The sequence below is a fragment of the Euprymna scolopes genome, chromosome 14, assembly GCF_053919585.1.
Source record: "Euprymna scolopes isolate OS-2025 chromosome 14, ASM5391958v1, whole genome shotgun sequence".
Lineage (NCBI taxonomy): Eukaryota > Metazoa > Mollusca > Cephalopoda > Sepiida > Sepiolidae > Euprymna > Euprymna scolopes.
Genome location: NC_136495.1, coordinates 19,318,153 through 19,330,630, shown reverse-complemented (window position 1 = coordinate 19,330,630; position 12,478 = coordinate 19,318,153). Strand labels below are relative to the sequence as shown.

The 12,478-nt window shown below is 35.1% G+C and overlaps 2 non-coding genes across 2 annotated transcripts; one reads left to right on the top strand and one right to left on the bottom strand.

The window, feature by feature from the left end:
* The first annotated feature begins 394 nt into the window (after positions 1 to 394).
* On the top strand, positions 395 to 466 carry Trnad-guc (transfer RNA aspartic acid (anticodon GUC)). The gene has a single exon. It is a non-coding gene; the product is annotated as a tRNA-Asp (tRNA).
* Positions 467 to 3,099: 2,633 nt separating this feature from the next.
* Trnad-guc (transfer RNA aspartic acid (anticodon GUC)) lies at positions 3,100 to 3,171 on the bottom strand. The gene has a single exon. It is a non-coding gene; the product is annotated as a tRNA-Asp (tRNA).
* Between the last annotated feature and the right edge of the window lie 9,307 nt (positions 3,172 to 12,478).

Here is a 12,478-nt window from a genome sequence, read left to right as displayed (position 1 = left end):
AAAGTCCTGGTTAGTAGATATGTGTCTGCTGTCCACCGCAGCAATTGCACCACAAACTTTAAGTGTTTTTTCTTTATTTATTTACGACGACTATGGTTTTATCCGCTTTAACAGTTTACGATAGTACTGAAAGGAATGCGTTTAATCTTATATCAAAGAGTCAGAAGAAAATAGAATTATTTGTACAAAATTAAATTTGACCACTCCTACTGCGAAAAGGCAAGTCGTTACTATAAGGAGAGCAGATTAACACGCGTTATCTTTGACCTACAAAGCAAATACAGCATCTCCTTTCCCACCACAGTCAGTTCTATTAATAAAACATTCAACAGTTTAGTACGGCATTTCACTTTAAGCCGAATATATTACTTATTTTCAGTGCTCTACGTCGTACTCCTCGGTAGTATAGTGGTAAGTATCCCCGCCTGTCACGCGGGAGACCGGGGTTCAATTCCCCGCCGGGGAGATTATAATTTTTTTTTTCTTATTCATTTTCCTCTTGAATAATATTCAAATATAAGGGACTACTACTAAGAACCATTCCGACAGTGACACTATATAGAAAATTATACCGCGAAATGTCCGTTCACATTATTAAATTTCTGCATGTTAGTGAAATCTTGCGTTCTGGTGGTAACGAGTAGGGCTATGACAATAGAATATTCTTATAATTGTTTTGACTCTCGAGTATATATCCGACACAGTTAGACACAGTTAATCAACCGAGAACGACATCACTCTATATAAAAGCCTATAATATATCAACGGATAGAAACTCGAGAATCAAAACAATGAAAATAATATGCTGTTGTCCTATCCCTGGTGATGAGGTTGCTGAAGGCGTTTTTGATATCGTTAAGATTTTGATCATTGCTCACACTGAAAGTTGTCGAGATCCTTGAAAAAGTGGTAGTCAGTAGGTGAGAGGTCTGGAGAGGATGGCGGATGAGGCAGGGTTTCATAGCATAATTTGTTCAACTTCTGCAAGGTGAGTTTAGTAACGTGCGTACTGGCATAATCATGGAGGAGAATTGGGCCTTTTCTGTTGACTAATGCTGGGTGTTGTTGTCGAAGTTTCCGCTGCATTTTAACCATTTATTGACAGTACTTCGCCGTAATGTTTTAGTCTGCATAAAAAAAAACTGTAATGGATGGGACAGGTCGCAGACTACCAAACAGTCAACATGATCTTCTTTTGATGCAAGTCTGGCTTTGGGACGTGTCGTCTAGCTTCGTCGGCGATTAACCACTGCTGCACTAAGCGTCGCCGGTTGTACTAAAGCACTCACTTTTCATCGCAGTGACAACCCGGTTGAGAAACGTGTCATTTTTGTTGCGTAAAAGAAGGGAAGAAAACACTTCATAACGGCCTTTCTTTCGGTTGTCGTTCAAAAAGTTCTTAATTACTCGTGTTGGATTTTTTTTTTGTACAAATAATGGTGCATCCCCCCTGTTTTCATTTATTATTTTTTATCTGGTTCTTATATATGATTTTTTGTATTTTGTGTCCTTTATGATTTTCAATTTCGTATATTTTGAGTTTGTACGAAACTCACTTTAATTTGGAGAAAAGGGAAATGCTAGCTCTGTGATGACGTCACGAGCCCAGCGCGAGATTCTTCCTCTTTTGAAATTCTGCTGACGTGGAGAGTGAACGTTGTTCATTGCCCGGCGCTGAGAATGGAATTTGGACAAGCATTCTTCAAAGAAGAAAACCCCGGCAAGAATACCCGTATATGTGACGAGAAATAATTATGAAAACTATCTGCGTGACTACGGTTTTGCATGTATTTTAGGAGTCAAATTATTATAAAGAAAATTCCTTTTTACGTGACAAGGAATTTTGGAATCTCCTATCCGGACAAGCGACGAGGTCTTGCTCCTGAAATCCATCTGTGTGTGTCTACGGTTTGCACGCTAACATGGAGGGAGAGAAAATTCTAAAAGGACTTTAAACAAAAAAAAAAGAATAAGACACGTGCCTGACTGGCTTTCAATTTGTGAGTACGCTCCTAAAATTTGTTTCATATGCGAGTGTGATTAGGAGATACTATTTTGTATATTATTATTGTATTCGTTAATGGATACACACAACTTCTTTATAAGAACCGTTGTTATTTTTTTCATTGCATGTTATTTTTTTCATAATATGTTACCTTGGCGTTTCTTAAGTTTAATGCCCGCAAAGGGAAAAATTTGCAACTTATTGTAAATAAAGTTTCTTCTTCGTTTCAAAGCAAGACAGTTATATTTTTTACCCCTCCCCCTCTTTTGTTTCATGATTGTTTTTTTTTTTTCAGCTTAGTTACTTTAGCGTCGAATTTATCTGGAAGCAAGATAAATTCCGACACTCGGTGTCAACATCCGATGGCCCAGCACTACGTTCATCATCTTCAAGACTCTCGTCGCCGCCACGAAATTTCTTAAACCAACATTGTTTTGTGCGTTTAGTAGTAGTTCCTGTGCTAAACGCTTCGTTGATATCGCGAGCTGTTTCAGCAGTTTTTCGACTTAGCTTGAATTAAAATAAGAACATTTTGCGAATTTGCTTTTTTTCCATCTTGTATTCAACGTTCTGAAAAAAGATATAGGTGTTTGAAAACAGGTGCAATTTAAACGATTAGATAGAAAAACGCTGTTTAAAATTATATATAAAATAAAGGCATCATAATGAAAACTTATTTTAAAATACATAATTTAAAATCAAAATAAAAAGAATCCGCAAGGACCTTCTTATCAACATGCAGAAATTTAATAATGCGAGCTGCTTAATTTTCTATATAGTGTCCCTATAGTCATGGTCCTTAATAGTACCTGTTTACTTGCCTCCACACAAGGTCGTTTTTAATTTGGGAAATCCAGCTCCTCAAAAAGAATGGATAGGAACAAAAATAAAAATTTCCCCAATCTAGGACCTCCCCATTCACCGTTCGAGGTAAAAAAAGGTGAAGCGAAGCATAAGAACAGCAACTACACTTTGCTCTAGCAAAAGGGCAAAAGAACGTGTCCTTATTAGTAGTCCTTATGTAAAGTAATAATTTTTAGATAAGGGGAGATGAATATGATCTTTTTTTTCTTTTTTAAAGAAAAAAACTTAATCTCCCCGGCGGGGAATTGAACCCCGGTCTCCCGCGTGACAGGCGGGGATACTTACCACTATACTACCGAGGAGTACGACGTACAACACTGAGAATAAATAATATATTCGGCTTAAAGTGAAATGCCGTACTAAACTGTTGAATGTTTTATTAATAGAAACTGACTGGGGTGGGAAAGGAGATGCTGTATTTGCTTTGTAGGTCAAAGATAACGCGTTTAATCTGCTCTCTTTATAGTAACGACTTGCCTTTTCGCAGTAGGAGTGGTCAAATTTAATTTCGTACAAATAATTCTATTTTCTTCTGACTCTTTGATATAAGATTAAACGCGTTCCTTTCAATACTTTCGTAAACTGTTCAAGCGGACAAAATCATGGCTGTCATAAATACAAACACATTTATAGCGATTCGTTGCGAAAGTCCGTGGTTCAATTACTTGTCAGGACAATTAGATTCATAAAGCTTTTTCCGTTTTTGATTTGGTTTATTTGTTTGTAGCGATAAATTATTTTGCCAAACAAAAAGATCTCGGGTTTGTATTTTACTGTACACATAGATTCGAAAAAGTTGTCAACAAACAAATACATAAATAAATGTTATCAAAGGTAAGATAACTTATTTTTCTACTAAAATGGATATATTTTCCGTGTTTTTATTCAATGTAACATGTTTGTTCAGCTCAAAAAATATACAGTGTTTACCGATGTATAGAAAAATTCAAAATGGCGCCCGACTCTCTCCTTAACACGTTAAATTTGGGAAAAAGTGTTATAAAAAAAAACTAGACAAAATACTGTTAAAACTCGCTCAATATATGTTACCGTGACATAGGTTGACATATATTCAGTGAGTTTTTAATAGTATTTAATCTAGTGTTATTGAATTGAATGCAAATCTAAAATATTTGGATTTTCAAATCGTTCATTGTGTCCATGTTCTGCTCGCTTAATGCTTTTTAAATAATCCAAAGAAACCGAAATTTGGTGAATATTTATTTCACGTTGAGAGGAGTACATAATGACTAATTTAGAATAATCCATCTCCAATACTTCAGAAAAACATTTTACAGTTATTGCCAAACACAGTAATCAAACGTTACAAGTAAAATAAAAAGAAAGAAAAGTTCTAGTAGTTTCCGAACCTCGTCGCTGTGAAAATTCAACGGGTTCGCATCAACGGTCTGATATGTCGTCAATCAGAAGTAATTAATAATAGAGGGAGAAGAAAATAAAGTGAACAGAAGCCGCAATCGTAATTGTAACAAAGGACTAAGCTGTGTTTTGAATTCCAAACGCATGTATTTAAAAGCAATGTCAATAGTTCAAATCAGTTTATATTTCAAACGATAAAGAAAAATGTGAGTAAAAAAAACAATTATCAGCGGTTATAATTTCAAACGTACATATTTAAAATTATGTCAATAGTTCAAATCAGTATGTATTTCAAACGATAAAGAAAAATTGTGAGTGAAAAAAAACAATTCTCAACAAGAACAAAACTGTGTACCAACGTTATCGTCAACAAACTTCAGTGACGCTATTGTCTTTTCTCTTTCTATTTTCTCTTTTCTGTCTAACTTAATTTTCATTTCACTTTCTTTGTTAATGTCTGGACGATATCTTGCCGTTTTTAATCCACGCGCTGTTCCTTCATCCGCTTTTTTTTTTTTAATTCCAAGAGGTTTTACACATCACTCTGATGGGATTGTGGCGGAGACTGCTGATGGAACTGACTGTTTAACTGCCTTTCTGGCTATGGGAACTTACCAGCCGCTGACTATTAGAACTTACTCTCTACCTACTGACTGATTGCTGAAAAACAGCCCTGCACTGCAGCCCTGCACTGCAGCCCTGCACTGCTATTTATTCTGAGAATGTTGTCGGGCAGGGGCGCGATCTTTACTTTCGATCAATCAATCAATAATAGCCAAATATATTCATGCAGAATCGGATTGATCACTTGGACACTCCAGACCGGCTGACCAAATTCGGGATGATACGCAATGACAGCATGTCCTAGGGTTTAGCCCGAGTCAACGAGTTATTTTTTTCGGTTTTGACGATTTCCTTTATCAATCGAAATGGGATTTCCGCTTTTGTGCGGAGATAATCTTTAATAAATGATTTTAAAATAATTATTTCAGTCAAAATCTCAAAGCAAACGGGTTTTTCCGTTTTTGCGCGGGCATCTTTAAAAACATTTGAAACTAAATATGCAAAATAACCGATTACGCAAGCCATTACCAAACGAGTCAAAATCAGAAACGAACTGACTTTTATCATTTTGCGCAGAATTAAATCTTTAACCTAAGCAACAATTATTTGTTATTCTCCCTGGTTGTTGAGTTCAATTCTATTACGTAACCCTCCAAACACAGACATCAATCGAAATTCCAAAGCGAATCAACATATCCCTCCTGCCCGGAAATTAACAAAACAATTATTATTTGTCCTTTCTCGTGAATATTGCGTCATTTATTATCCAGCCAAACACACACATGCCAATCCTGATATTTACTAGTTGACATATTGCTAATAAGGACCCGTAGATATTAATGGCAATTAGCTTGGCCTGAGGCTAGATCCTCTCGGGACTAGCTACACTGGTAAGACACTGGGGCTCCCTCGGGCGACAGCATCACACTACAATCACTTAAAATTTCCCCTTATTCTCTATCTATGCCAAAACCTAAACGAAAATTCTATGAACAATTTATTTCCTAGAACTGTCTATCTGTGGAACACAATACTGCGAGGTTGCTTCCCAGCTGATTGTAACATGTTCGTTTTTCAGTCCAACGTAAACAAGTTCTTGAATCGTTTTTTTAAATAATACATTTCTACTATTTTCACTGATTGCCTTAACTTTTATCCTCGGGTGGTATTTGGGTCTTGATAAGCGATGATACCGTATAAAAAAATAAAAACGTCATAAATTTGCTAGGTGGGGGGGGGCGTATTCAGATTCTCCAACTGGGAAAATCATGTTTTAATGATGGGATTTTAAAATTTTTTCGCTTTTTTAGAATCGCAGAAACAAAATAAATAAATAAATAAGAGGAAATTAACAGATTTTTTAATGAATTACGAAAATAGTTTTCTTAATTAGAATTTTAGCACGAATGAATTTTAGCTTTCGATAGTGAAAGAAAATAAAAAGCAAAGTTATCGAAATAAAATAATGGAAAAAACAAAACAAAATAAGAACATCATCTAAAAAAAATTTGAACATTTAGCACCAAAAATGTAGTGCTTCTACAGAATTTGAACTGAACAATACCGACTTTTGCTGAATTAAGCATCAAACGTAGCCTGGGGTTAGTTGTGGGTGAGATTAGAGTTAGTTTAGGATTAGATTAGGGATAGGGTTAAAACAGTTTGGTTTAAATTCTATTGAAATGCGGAAAATTTAATTACAAACTGAAGCCTGAAAGACTGACAAAAATGATATTCAAACATAACCGACCGAAATGCCATTTCAAACTTTTATGCCAAACTTGAGCGTAACAGACCGAAGGAAATACTATTACAAATATAATGAAAATGCGTGACAGACCGACGAAAATGCTATTTCAAATTTAAACGTAACAGACAGGGGCAAGTTTTATTACAAACTCAAGTGTAACGGACCGACGAAAATGGTATTTCAAACTAAGTTGTAATAGACGGAGGAATATGTTATTTCAAACTTAAACGTAACGGACCGAAGAAAATTCTATTTCAAAAAGACAGATGAATATATTATTATTTCAAAGTTTACTGTTACAAAACGAACAATTAACAGAGATTTTGTCAAAGATCAATAGTTATAAAGTTGGTTATAAAAATGGTTAGATCTTCTCATTGCTCCAGAAAATAGCTCACTTTTGACAAAATCCTCTAATCGCTGAGTCAAATACGTGCTTAGATGGAGTACTCTTGTCACATCTTGATTAGTGCATCTCAGACTACTTTCTCCTACCTTGACAGACGAAATTTAGTGGGCAAATATCCTTTTCTATTCCCTTACAACCTTAATTTCTAGCCTCTACTATATTTTATTTTCACTGTAAGCGCTCGACTGAGCTCTAATTTTTAGTTCCTTCTGTAGAACATTCACAATAAAAACTTTTCAAGCTACAACAATTGTAGATAATTTTCTTTTCTTTCTTTGTGTGCCTAAAAGTAAACGCAACTTCCACGAGCAAAGTTTATTTTCAAGAACTACCCGTCTATAAAAAACAATGCCACGGGGCTGCTTCCTAGCTGATTATAGCATAGTCATTTTCAAGTCCAACGTAAACAAATTCTTAACGAGCCATCCTCTTAAATAATCTAATTTCTGGCGAATCTCAACCATTGTTATCAATGCTTACGATGTTGTTTCACTGTTCTCATGAGAAACACTCCTATCCTCGAGTGGCTTTTTAGCCTTGGCAAGTGATGATTCGTTAGTAGATAAAACAGAAAGAAGACATCCGCATATAAATGTAAAATGCATAATGCGGTTTAAAATTGAAAAATGACACATCTACAGAAAACCCAACTAACCAATGAACGTACCGATGGACAAATCCTCTTTTAGAGAAACATGGATGCAGACTAACAAAAAAAAACTAAAAAAAAAGCAAATAAATAAAGAATGATCTCAATATGAAAATGTATTTTTTATGAAAGAATAAAAGAAAAAATAGAACGGGTGTTCAAATAGGATAGAAGCAATTGATAATTACTAAAAAGGGACGATTGTTTGGCCGATTGGAAATACAATTATGTTGCTAAGATCGATATCGAGTAGGCATTGAAGATATGTATGAACACAGCTAAATGGATTCATACACACGCATTATCGCTTTCTTTCTTCCTCCCCCACCTCTATCTCTCTCTCACACACACACACACACACACACACTATATATATATATATATATATATATATATATATATGTGTGTGTGTGTGTGTGTGTGTGTGTGTGTGTGTGTGTGTGTGTGTGTAGTGTTATAATGGAATAATTCCAGGAGGAAATCCGGGTATGAGAGCTCAATGTGGTAAACAGAGCAATAACATAAAAATATAACTCGGAAATTACATAATTGTCGATGCAATAATTTATTTCAACCTATTTCGATTTCCGCGGTTATCTTAAGGAATTGTTTATTTTTTCGCTACACAGACACACAGATATATATATATATATATATATATATATATATATATATATATATATATATATATATATATATGCTCTGTAATTACATTGAGCTTCTTATATAAGGATTGATATGTAATAAAATATATTTCTACAGAAAAAAAAAATATATATGAAAGAATGCTGCCTAGCTACACACCACATTATATATATATCTCTCTATATATATATATATTTATATATATAGTATTGTGTGTGTGTGTGTGTGTGTGTGTGTGTGTGTGTGTGTGTGTGTGTGTGTGTGTGTGTGTGGTGTATTTAGACAGCATTCTTTCATTTAAGCAACCATTGTAAAAATTACAGAATTAATCCTCTGAAGTATACCTTCATCATTTTTTTCAATTTTGCTAATGATCGTTTTGTGTGCAAATAAAAACGAATGATATATGTACCATATGCATCACGAACATTTTCAATTCTTCGCCGAATCCTGAGGTTACAAAAACAAACAGATAAAAAAAAGATTGAGAAAAGAAGAGAATTTCAAAAGACAACAGCGGGCGCGCACGCCAAGACAAACGTTAACAGAAGGACTTGCCATTAACAGGAAAGTCGTTAATAATTTATATTCCAGGAAGCCATGATTATCATTATATGATAAAACCGTATAACGTAAAGAATTTTAAAATTTAAATCCATTAACTGTGCATTGCTGGGTTGCAATTACGATGGCTTCGAATATTTTTAATCTGCAAAAATTGGTTTTCGAAATCTATTATTTTTCGTGTTAAATATAATTTGTCTTAAATTAGTAGGTAGCAGTTACATTTCTGTAGATGTTGGTAAATTGAGCTAATGTTTAAAAATGCATGGTGAAGCGGTGGGATAAGGGTAGTTGTAAAACCAATGTAGCTATTATCTTTATTATTGTTATAGCTAATCTTTATTATTGTTATGGAGAGTTATATTCGCCAAAAATGGCGTTTGAACTTATATATTATTTTCCCCTTAAATATTTGATGGGTTGAAGAATATATTTATGATACAAGAAGGTTGTGGATGTTCCATTACTTATAAAAGACGATGAATGAAATTTTATCATCAACTAACTAAATATCCCACACAACTCATCATCAGTGATTACTCATAAACAACAACCGGTAGTGTTCCTTGAAGTCGGGTGACACGTCTCATTAGATTTCCAATGCTTTCCACCTCTTTCAATAACCTTTGCAAATAAGTTTGCGTTATCGCAACAGCCGTTTACCATTGATTTTCTTTTTGTTAAAATTTGGATGGCAGTAAGTTTCTCCAATGCCCCAGGGCTATTCGCACACATACAGTGGAGGTCTGCTTAGTACTTCCTCGCGTCAGTCTTTCTATCTACGTCAACTACTTGGTGTGCTACCATTCTATATTGACTCTGCATGGGAGTGAAGTCTATTTACAATTTTCAGGTTTCAGTTTTCTTGATTGCATCTTTTTGTTTTACTTTTGCTGCAGTTTCTATATGTCCGGTTTTCGTTTGTCGCTCATGCGGATTAATTTCCGCATTTACGGTGTTTCCTTAAGATTTCAGCTATTTTCAACAAACCGTCCGTTGCATGTGCCGTGGTAGACACCCCATCTAGTGATAGCGTCACGATAAAAAATTCCCTTGATAGCCCTGGTGAAGCATCAAGTATTCAGCTACCGACAAGATTTGAATTACACTACAAACTCGTGTAGTGAATTCAATCTCAGCCGCGGCCGCTTGATAGATGGTCCGTTGCATAATTTCAGTCATTCTCCTCGATTCCAATTTTTTCTTGTCTTTGTTTTGTTTCTTTTTTACACTTTTTTTTTTGGGGGGGGGTCTTTTTCGAGAGTTCTTACAATTATTTGTATTATATTGATTTTCTTTATCTATATATCTATAAAAGTGAACGTGTCTGTGTGTCTGTGTGTGCGTCTGTGCGTGTGTCTGTGTGTGTGTCTGTGTACATTTCCCTTCGCAATAACTCTGTCAATTTTTAGTCTACAGACTCGAAATTTGATATACAGGATACTGAGATTTGGAAAAATCTATATGATCGGTTTTCGGCCAGAAATTTGGCTTGTAAGGGGTCAAAATTCAACGATTTGGCCTTTGAGAACGCTACCAAACTCCTCCGACAATTTTAGGTCTAAACACTTGAAATTTTAGTTATAGGTTCCTTGGACATGGATCTAACTTAATAACTTGATTTGAGCCCAAAGCAGTAAATTTAAAGGGGTCATAATAGGGGTCAAAGTTAAAAAAAATTGACTGTTTTTGATTTGTTTTGTTTTGTTTTGTTTTTTTGCTCAGCATACACCTCCGAACACCCGGGCAACGCCGGGCTGAAATGCTAGTATTCTAGATTCCCGAGTTCTACATAAACATTATCGAGTTTCACAAGATACACCTGAAGAAGGTCGGAGGTTACAACGACTAAAACGTTGTGAAAATCACACTCAAGATGAGAACAGTCGTCTGATGTATCCAAATAATACGAATAACCAATCCTCATCCCAAAAATTCAGAAACGTTTCATGTTCCTTTCAGTTTTCCGCATGGTTGTTTCATTTTTTTGTCTTTTTGGTCTTCACCCTGTGACCTGTTGGGACGGCAAAATCAGCAAGTTGGCAGCTTTTTCCTTCTTGTTAATTATTATCACGTCTGGTCTTCTTGCTTAGATGAATTTATTTGCTTTTCTTGCTTGGTAGAGTTTACCTGTTGCATTATTATTTACTCACTAGGAGTAGTCACACAGTCCATAATAAAACATTTCTGTTTGAGAACAACTTTTGGTGTTTTCTAGAGTCTGAGTGACAACAAATCTCCCCGGATTCCAGTATTCTTCACCCCTTTCGGTAACCTTTACAGATGAATTTGCGTTATCGCAACATCTGCTTACCATTGATTTCTCGTTAGTAATGACCATTGGTCTTCACTGGAATTTAGATGGTAATAAGCTTCCTCAAGGCCCCAGTTTTCTAGTGCTTTCTCTCCTCGTTCTTTCCATGGTGTGGCACTAGTTTATAGTAACACGAGAAAAAACGGGGAGAGTTAGCTTACATTTCTGCAGTTTCAGTTTTCATGATTCCATGTGGCGTTTCTTTGCTTTATCTCTATGGCAGTTTCTATATTTACAGCATGTTTCTTAGTCTCTGCATTCAGGGTCTTTCTTAATATTTCAGCCGTTTTCATTATTTTTATCTATTGTATCTTCTCAGCCATCCCCCTGATTCCAATTTCGCCCATTCTTTTTTCAAAGTTTTTCGGTATTGTTCCTAGCACTCCTTCTATTAGTGGTGTTATATCATCATCATCATCATCATCATCATCATCATCATCATCATCATCATCAATTTGAATATGTATCAGTGTACAATATTTTTAAAGCTTTTTCTTCTAATCTGAAATTTAGCTGCACTTCATTACGATAGTATGTGTTAATATAGTTTGTTTTGCGATGTTAAATTTTATTGTTTATAATAGTATTTTAAGGTTCATAAATTTTATTTGTTTATCAACAATGATAGAAAACTATCTATATATCTATAAAAGTGAACGTGTCTGTGTGTATCTGTCTGTCTGTCTGTGTGTCTGTGTACATTTCCTAACGCAATAACTCTGTCAACTTTCTGTCTACAGACTTGAAATTTGACATACAGTGTGCTGAGATTTATGAGAATCTATGTGATCCGTTTTCGGCGATAAATTTGGCTGTTAAAGGGTCAAAGTTCGAACTCCTCCGACAATTTTCGGTCTAAACACTTGAAATTTTAGATATAGGTTCCTTGGACATGGATCTAACTTAATAACTTTATTTGAGCCCAAAACAATAAATGTTAACGGGTCATAATAGAGGTCAAGTGTAAAAAATTGACTTTTTTTTTTTTTGCTCAGCATACACCTCCAAACACCCGGCCATGCTAGTATATCTATAAATGTGAAAATGTCTGTCTGTCTGTGTGTGTACATTTCCCTACCAAACTACTCTGTCAATTTTCAGTCTAGAAACTCGAGATTTGACATAAGGGGTATTGAGATTTGGGGAAATCTTTTTAATCGGTTTTCGGCCAGAAATTTGGCTGTCAAGGGGTTAAAGTTCAACGATTTGATCTTTGAGAACTCTACCAAATTCCTTCGCCAATTTTGGGTCTAAATACTTGAAATTTTAAATGTAGGTTACATGGATCAAATTTTAATTTCATTTGAACCCAAAGCAATGAATGTTAGGGGGTC